This window comes from Mauremys reevesii, linkage group 14 (genome assembly GCF_016161935.1).
Source record: "Mauremys reevesii isolate NIE-2019 linkage group 14, ASM1616193v1, whole genome shotgun sequence".
NCBI classification, from domain to species: domain Eukaryota; kingdom Metazoa; phylum Chordata; order Testudines; family Geoemydidae; genus Mauremys; species Mauremys reevesii.
Genome location: NC_052636.1, coordinates 45,256,437 through 45,265,578, shown reverse-complemented (window position 1 = coordinate 45,265,578; position 9,142 = coordinate 45,256,437). Strand labels below are relative to the sequence as shown.

At 53.1% G+C, this 9,142-nt stretch overlaps 1 non-coding gene across 1 annotated transcript; it reads left to right on the top strand.

Annotated features, from left to right (window-relative positions):
• The first annotated feature begins 7,841 nt into the window (after positions 1–7,841).
• TRNAT-UGU lies at positions 7,842–7,913 on the top strand. Its single transcript has one exon. It is a non-coding gene; the product is annotated as a tRNA-Thr (tRNA).
• Positions 7,914–9,142: the final 1,229 nt, after the last annotated feature.

Here is a 9,142-nt window from a genome sequence, read left to right as displayed (position 1 = left end):
GCCAGCCGCACCCAGGGGCCCCGGGCCCCAGGCTCTGTCCCCACCTGGAGCCCAGCGGGGCCGGGGGCAGCTCCTGCTGCAGCTGAGAACAGCGGCTCCGCTCCGGCCCGGGCGGCTCCAGCGCTGCTGGCAGCACGTGGCCACCAGGAGCAGCTGCTGAGCCTGGGCTCCTGCGTCACAATGTGCCAGAGCCCCGCCCCAGGAGCTGCCCTGCCCCGGGCTGTGCCAGAGCCCCGCCCCCAGGAGCTGCCCTGCCCCGGGAGGTGCCCCGCCCCGGGCTGTGCCAGAGCCCCGCCCCAGGAACTGCCCTGCCCACAGCCTGAGCCAGAGCCCCGCCCCAGGAGCTGCCCTGCCCCGGGATGTGCCAGAGCCCCGACCCCAGGAGCTGCCCTGCCCTGGACTGTGCCAGAGCCCCGCCCTGAGGAGCAGCCCCGCCCCGGGCTGTGCCAGAGCCCCGCCCCAGGAGCTGCCCTGCCCTGGACTGTGCCAGAGCCCCGCCCCCAGGAGCTGCCCCGCCCCCGGGCTGTGCCAGAGCCCCGCCCGGAGGAGCGGCCCCCCCCCAGGGCTGTGCCAGAGCCCCGCCCCCCGGATCGGCGCCACCCCCCCGCTGTGCCAGAGCCCCACCCCCCGGAGCTGCCCCCCCCCTGGGATTTGTTCTCCTGCCTCCTTCGTCCCAGCACCCGCCACGCCCAGCTGCTCCCTTCCTGTGTCTGCAAACACCCCTCGGGCGGGCTGCAGCGCTCGCTGGGGCTGGCTCCAGTGGCTGAAGTTGCCTCCATCTCTGCTCACCTGGGGGTGGGGGATGAAGAGAGGAGATGGTCCCAGGGTGTGAAAGCAGAATTAGGGGGCAGGGACAGAAGGACAGTTTGGAAAGGTGGGTTTTTTGTGGTGGGGGGTGATCCAGATGGAGTCAGAAGCAGTTGGGCAGCAGAGGCTCAGGGAAATTGAGGCGAACCCCTGGGTGTCCCAGTGTTGACCAGGGATTGTACAGCACCTAGCGCAATATGGGGTCCCAGAGCCGTAACTAGCTATTTTTACACCCAAGCCAAGAATATAAAATTGGCCCCCCGCTGTGACACCCAGCCCCCTTGAAACACCCCCCCAGCGCCACCCATCCCTGTGGAAACACCCCCCCCAGCACTGCCCGCCCCACAGAAACAAACCCTCCTTCCCCAGCGCCGCCCGCCTGAAACAGCTGTGGGCCGAAAGGGAAGGTTTGGGGGAGGGAGAAGAAACGGCCTCCATAGGGTGACCAGCTCACACCATCACACCCCTCTTCACCCCCTAGCCCCCCACTTGCCTGCTGCATCTCCAGCTAGTCAGTGACCCACCCACCACGCGCCTCCTTTCACCTCCTCCTCCCCTGCCAGAAACTCCCGTGCCCACCCCTAGAGCCCCTGCTGGCTCACTGCTCACCTCTGTGCCCACCTGCCACTTGTCCACCCGCTCGCCCACCTGCTCCCCACTTGCCCCTCACCCTCCCGCAAGTGTAAAGCCTCATTCACAGACCCAGGGGTCACTATATCACTGCACACAGCAGTCACTCAATGCGGTTGTAGATAAATCTCTGCATTACGCATTTTTGTATAACTTGTCTATGACTTTGTATTGAACCTTGGTAATATGTTATATGGGGCCCCTAAGGTAGTGTAATTAAGGTAACAGAAAAATGTCTTTTTGCTAGAAGTGGAATAAGATCTTCCCCCTTGGTAATCCATCGCCCTGTGGAGTGAATGAGGTGGGACTGAGGAAGGCGTGGAAGGCAGCACCTCCAGACAGCTGCAACCCTTGGAGAGGGGCTGGGAGCCCGACCAAGGCCAATCAGACTTGGCAAGTGGGCTGGCTAGAGAAGAGCCGACACACTGATGGCCTCGGGGGTTAGGAGCAAGCACCTTCCTGTGGGAACCCCCTCTGTGCAGCACTGGGACAACCCCAGCCCAGAGAAAAGCAGCAAAAGGACCAACAGACACAGTCCCAGATTTTGAATCTGGGAGATTTGCCCTTTCCATCCACCGACTCGCTTGCCTCCTCATCCCTCCCGCCCCAGTATAAAGCCTCATTCAAAGACCCAGCGGGGGTCGCTATATCACTGCTCACAGCAGTCACTCACTGCAGTACCAAACATTAAACTACTGAAAATGGTGCCCCCTCCCCTCCAGCCACTGACTTTTGGACTGGAAAGCTTTCCCCAGATCTCCTTCAGAAGACATCCCCAGACAGCCTGAGGGATACTGCTGTGACCTCACCTGGCAGCCCCCAAAGAAGGAATTGGGGGGACTGAATGGACAGGGCCCCTCTCTAGCTGAAGCCTGGCAAGGGAGTTACGTGGATCCCACCAGAAGTTAAAATGAAAAGTGAGGAGGAGGCTCTGCTGGACCTGGGCAGCTCTAGATACAGCACCAGGCATGTAGGAGGATTTCCACTCCTGAGCCATGGAAGCAGAAATTGACTTTTCCTTTCCAGATTTAGCTAATGTTCAGAAAGGGAATCTAGCGCCTGCCTTCCAGATTTGAACACCTCAGCATTCAGGAGCGCTCGAGCTCAGTTTGGGCAGCTGTTACTTCATTTCTCCCAAATCAAATATGCTGATCTACTGTCATTTGCTGTAGAAAAAGTAGGATAAAATTGAGCAAGAAATGCTTCCCAGTGGTTTTTAGGACTGGAATTGCTATTTTCAACAGTCATTGCCTTTTTTCTTCTAGTTTTATTTGTTTAAAAGGAAGACACTGATATTGCACTGGCAAATTCCCCATAGAAACAAAGAATAATAAAGGCACCTCAACTTTTCCTCATTTATGGAGGACAGTCTTACAATATGCATCCAGATCTCCTCCAATCACACAAGCTGAAAATTGTTCCACTTTACTGCAGTTCTATAACCATGCGGGAACCAGTCCTGTCTGTGTTCTGTGCACATCCAGAATTCCTCCTGAATGACCCGCCCTGGGAGCAAGTTACCAGTGACCCAGGGCTGGGACGAAAGGAGGGTGCAGGTGGGGGGGAGCCCAGGGTTGGGATGGCAGGGGGTGAGGGTCAGGAGGGGAGACCCAGGGCTGGGATGGCAGGGGGTGTGGGTGGGGGGGGCCGAGCCCAGGGCTGGGGCGGCAGGGAGTGTGTGGGGGCCCAGGGCTGGGGTGGGGACAGCCAAAGTTTTTTTGCTTAGGGCGGCAAAAAACCTAGAGCCGGACCTGCCTCCACCCACCGTGACGTAGGTAGGAGCGGATCATTATTATCCCTACTTGAAAGAGGGAGAAGCTGAGGCTGAGAAAGGAGAATTTACTTGTATTAGGTCACACAGCCAGTCAGTGGCAGAGTTGGGAATAGGACCCAAGAGCCCTGATTTTCAAACTAACTGTCGGATCTTGAATTTCAGACATTGAATGACCTGAATAAAGTGCTCTCAGATGAGCTCCAGACAAGCAACAGTGCACAGGAATTATTCAGCAACTATTTGAGGAGAACTGCAATGTTAGAGAGAATCATGAACTGCTCAGAGACCATTAATGCAGAGAAGCAGCAAAATTCATCAAACACAGAACTGGTTCTGACTTATTTTCTTGGTCTTAAAAGAGACCAACAAGGACCTGAGTCTCCTCCCTGTCAATAACCCCCTGCTCAGCCAATCAGGGTAGAGACTGAGGACGGGAGGCTGAGGGTTCTCACCAGAGAGCCTAAAGGATGGCCCAGGTCACTGGTGGGGATCACTGCCCGAGCTCTATTTCAGCCCCACATTTTTGGGTGGACCTCCCACAGTGGGAACTGCAGAGCACTCCGATGCAACACACACACACACACACACACACACACACACACACACACCCTCTCCTGGTGTTGGGAGGGGAACAGGAGAAAGGACAAAGGAAGCAAGAGACAAAGAAAAAGGAGAGAGGGATGGATGGAGGAAAAGGTGAAACACAAAGGACAATCCCCAATGTCCCGTGATTCTAAGGGCCAAAATCCTAGGTGCGTAAAAAAATTCTGCCTCCTTAAGCTCGTGTTTTCCATGCCTAGAATTCAACTCTCACCAGATGGATCAGACTGAACAGGTTTCAAACCTCCAGGAGGCTCTTACCTTCTAAACAGGGATGGCTGTTTTCTAGTAAAATCACTAAAAGGGAAGGAGAAAACTCGAAAGAGGTTCCTCCTGGCGCTCACGTCCGTGAACCCGAATACTCTCTCAGTCCTCAGAGAGAGACCTGGAGAAGGAGACTTGCTGCAGCAAAGCCACAGGGGTCTCTGAGGTTTCCCTGGCCCCTCGCCCCTGTCCTGCCTGGCTGATGTCAGCATCTCTCTGTGAGGTCACCACCTCCCCACCACCTTGGACCAATAGGCTGAGGTCCTGCCAAAGGCCTTTGTGATGTCACTGCCGCACCCCTCCCTCGCTGTGCCAATGTCCTGCCCCTGGCCAGGCACTTTGCAGGTTTGAGCTACTCCCTGAGGATCACCCCACTCAAGAAGCGTTCGTTCTAGGCAGCAAGCCGGCTAGACAGGGAAACATCAGATGCTGCTCCCAATGCTACATTCAGTTTTTCAGAAATGAGTCGACTTTATGGCCAGAAGAGACCATTAGAGCATCTAATCTGACCCCCTGCATATCACAGGCCTCCTGCATGACACAATAGCTACTTTTGGGGCAAACACATTCCAAAAAGGCATCTAGTCCTCATGAAATGACATCAGGAGATGGAGAATCCATCACTTTCCTTGGTAGCTTGTTCCTGTGATGAATCATCCTCGCTGTTGAATATTTGTGCCTTAGTTGTAATATGAATTTGTCTCTTTTCACCTTCCAGCCAGTGTGTCTTGTTATGCCTTTTTCTGCTAGATTAAAGAGCCCTTTAATACCCAATCTTTTCTCTCCATTAAGGCAGTTCAACACTTCAATGAAGTCACCTTTCAATCTTCTTTTGATCAGCTAAACAGGTTGAGCTCTTTCAATAGCTCACTAGAAGGCATTTTTCTCCAGCCCTCAGAACATTTGGTGGCTCTTTGCTGCCCCAGCTCCAGTTTCACAACATCTTTTTCAATTGAGGACACCAAAACTGGAGGCAGTATTCCACTATCAGTCTCGCTGATGCCGTGTCACCTCCTGTGACGTTATTGACATAATCTGTAACTGTACAGATCACCGTTGCGACCACTGTTCTATATTTGCAGCCAATATTGTAGAAAGGTTGTCGTGTAAGGGGTCTATGGAGAGGTTCTGATTGGCTGATTATAATGATGCCATCTCTAGATGTGTATCATTTTTGTAGTTGACGTTATAAGTATTGGCTCTGTTCTGTCCATAGTTCAAACTTGTGCTCTGCTTCTGGGAACACCCCAGATAAGTTGGTGTCAGTTCTGCCTAGCCTGCTTGATGGCCCATTAAGGAACATCAGCTACACAATTGACCCACTGAGAGAAGGCAGATACGCCTTGTGACTCAGCAAGGTCTTCAGGGACCAGCCTATGGACAGAACTCTAAGGTTTTTCTATGCCACGTGCTGGATAGAGTGTCCTTGGGACAAAGAAAGCAAAGACCACATGGCAAGAGACTATAAAAGGCTGATGCCTCGTCTCCATCTTGTCTTCAATCCTGCTTCATACCTCTGGAGGGACTTTGCTACAAACTGAAGCTCTAGACAAAGGACTGAATGACCCATCCCAGCTGTGGATTGACTCCAGAGACTTGATTTGAATCTGCAGTTTATTCCATCACTGTTACAAGCCTGAACCAAGAACTTTCCCATTACTGTATGTGAAGGGTTAAAATCCATGTGCATTTTATATAACAACCTGGTCTATGGATTGTGCCAGTTCTTTTCCAGACCTGAAGTCCAGACTATGGTCTAGCCCACTATGACTCTTTTGATGGTTTAAATTACACTCACGGGCACTGAGGATAGTTACTGAAAGTTTGGGAGTTAGGAGCTGATAGGTCAGTGGTCCGGTCCTCACAGATGATCCCGCCCCTCTGGGACAGGGGCAGGTCTGAGCTCTCACACCAAATGCTCATTGTGGCTGCCAGAATCTGTGTGCAGCTCGTTTAGTTTGCACGGAGGGTTGAGTCCTGCTTCGTGCACCATGTGTGAGAATGAAAATCCTAAACCACCCTTTGAAATAACAAAAGCAGCAGGACGTGTTATTGTCCCTGCCCCAAAGCAGACAGACCGATGGAGAAATGCCATTGAGACCAGGGTAATACTCCACTGCCGTTCTACCTTTTTTACTTGCTAAACTCCCTCCCAGCCTTGTGGGGTCTCAGAGCCCAGTACTGAGCCTGAGCCGAGATGTCTACATTGCAAATTTACCACCCCACAGCCCAAGCCCCGGGAGCCTGAGCTGGTATGGGGCAGCCGTGGGTGTTACATTGCAGTGTGGACATAAGCCTATTGTGTTTCATTTCTTAGTTTCTGCTGCCATCGTGTGGCCATTTCCTTCCCCTCCTTTCTGTCCAAAGTGCAGAGCCCAGTTCATCCAGGGGGAGAAGGACGTCTTCCTTCTTCCCTTCCTCAACAGCCCCCTTCCCTGGAGAGCCCTTTGCTGGGGTATGGGTGGGGAACAGCCATTTCTGAGGATTAACTTCATATTAATGGTGCTGATCTATAGATTTTACAGCCAGACTAGATCACTAGGTACCTCTGCTCTGACCTGATTCAGAACAGAGTCCAGAGAATTTTACCCAGTGACTCCTACATCCACCCCAAGATCTTCTGGCTGAACGAGGAGGGTTCATTCAGAAAGTCATCGTGTTTGGGTGTAAAGGTGTGAAATGATGGGGAAATTGGCCCCTCTTTCAAGTTTAAATGTTGTAACTTCTACATCTAGACCGGGGTGGCCACCCTGAGCCTGAGAAGGAGCCAGAATTTCCCAGTGTCACTGCCAAACCTGCACCTTTGTATGCAACTACTGAGTCAATTGTGAACCTTCCCATCATTGTCCTTTGCTCTTAACCCTGAGGCTATTGCCCCATCATTGGGGCCATTTCCCGCCTCTCTTTCATACAGAAGCACAATTTTCCTTGCACAGACATAGGAACAGCAAGATCTTTCTCTGTCCCTTGTGCAAAGCAGGGGGCCAAATTCCATGGAAACAATGGACAAGCAGGGGGCTCTGGGCACATCCAGCCCTGGCCGTGAAATGTTCCCTCCCCTCTTTCTTTATGCTGCTGCTGCTATTTCATGGATTGTCTGGGATGAGGAAAAAGCTGAGTTCACTCCAGGTGGAGGGGAAAAGAACCCTGAAAATCTCAGGACCCAACCCTGCTACCAGGATCACTGAGGTGCTGGGAATCTGCCTGGGAAAGGGACTGTGTGAATTGTCAAGGTGGGGAATGAATAACAATCTACAACTAGATCCACCTCATTAACCACCGACACAGGCTAATCCTGCTGCCGATAGAAGGGAAACTGGGAGCCATTCTTTGCTGTTCAGCCATGGAAACAGTGACCCAATTGCATTGCAGTGAATGTGCTGGGGAAGGCTGGACTTCACAGGCAAGTGGAAATAGCAGATCCTAGAAATACCTGGAGTACCACTGCTGCCACCAGGGTGAGGTGTTGAGCTGCTCACAGCATCCCCCACTATGACCTTGCAGCAGGGGATTGCCGCACCCCCAACCCAATGCAGGGGAGAGGGCTGAGTGTATCTCTGCACCCTGAGACCAGGGCAGCCACTCTCTCTGCCCCACACATAGAATCTGGCCCTGCTGAAAAGTGACCCCTATGAACAAGTCACCTCCAGGAAAGCAGGATTAGTCCTCAGAGAGGGGAATGGGCTTCTCGTGAAGCTTATAGGTCACTGGATGCTCTGGAAACAGGAGGGCTCTGAGTGTAACCCATAGCAAACACAACCTGTTAGGGGATGTAGCTCAGTGGTTGAGCACATGCTTTGTGTGTATGAGGCCCTGGGTTCAATCCCCAGCATCTCCATGATCATTTTTTCACCCTGCTGCTTTGCTCATGCCCAGAGGGGATGTGGCCCACCAGTCTCCCTGCACCAGTTTCAGTCCTGCTCAGTGAGGGGCAAGTGACAATTGCATGGAAGGTCTGGGGGGGTTCTGCTCCTAAGTCACCGCGGTACATTTAAGATTCCCACCCGCTGTCTGCTTGGGACAATGGTAGATGAGAAGGGCGAATCCTCCAGCACTGGAGGGAAAGGTCCCATCTGCACAGCCTGAGAGGCAAGGAAACAGAGGGGCAGGGTAGAGAGAGGTCAGTGATTTACTCCCAGCAGGGGACACTGTCTTTTTGAGTATCAGAGGGGAAGCCGTGTTAGTCTGGCTCTGTAAAAGGCGACAGAGTCCTGTGGCACCTTCTAGACTAACAGACGTATTGGAGCATGAGCTTTCGTGGGTGAATCCCCACTTCGTCAGATGAATGGAGTGGGAATTCTGTGACTGGCTTGCCAACTACAAAAGCAGTTTCTCCTCCCTTGGTGATCACACCTCAACAGCTAGAAGAGGGTCTCATCCTCCCTGATTGAACTAACCTCGTTATCTCTAGACTGATTCTTGCCTGCATACTTATACCTGCCCCTGCAAATTTCCACTACATTCATCTCACAAAGTGGGATTCACCCATGGAAGCTTATGCTCCAATATGTCTGTTAGTCCGTAAGGTGCCACTGGACTCTGTCTTTTTGAGGCGAGTGCTGCTGGCTTGGGATGGTGCTGACGATGGATAGAAAAAAGGCTGGAGTCAATGGCAGATGGGACCACAGAAGGGGAAGGGGAATGGCAGCCCCACAGAAGGTCCTGGGTGCTCAGATGCCCCCAGTTATTGCACCTAGACAGAGAAAAGACACCGAGGGACCCAGCCCCCCTACAGTGATCCCATGGACAAGAACCTGGTTAGGAGTGGGGTGAAGGTTCCCTCTGGGCAAAGGGGAGCTGAAATCCCTCCGCATCCTGGAATTTAAGCAACGAAAGCTTCAAACCCTGCATGGGTGTGGGCTGAGGTGCATCAGCAGACGGTTGGGCAGGAGGTTTGTATAATTTTTGGTGGTGCCCAGAATGGGACCAAGTCCTGCCCCACACACCTGTGTAAGGCTCTGGGAAGGAGTTTGGGTGTGGGAGAGAGAGGGGTTGGGCTCTGGGAGAGTTTGGGTGCAGGGTCTGGGCTCAGTCAGGGGGTTGTGGTGAAGTAGGCAGTGTGGGGGG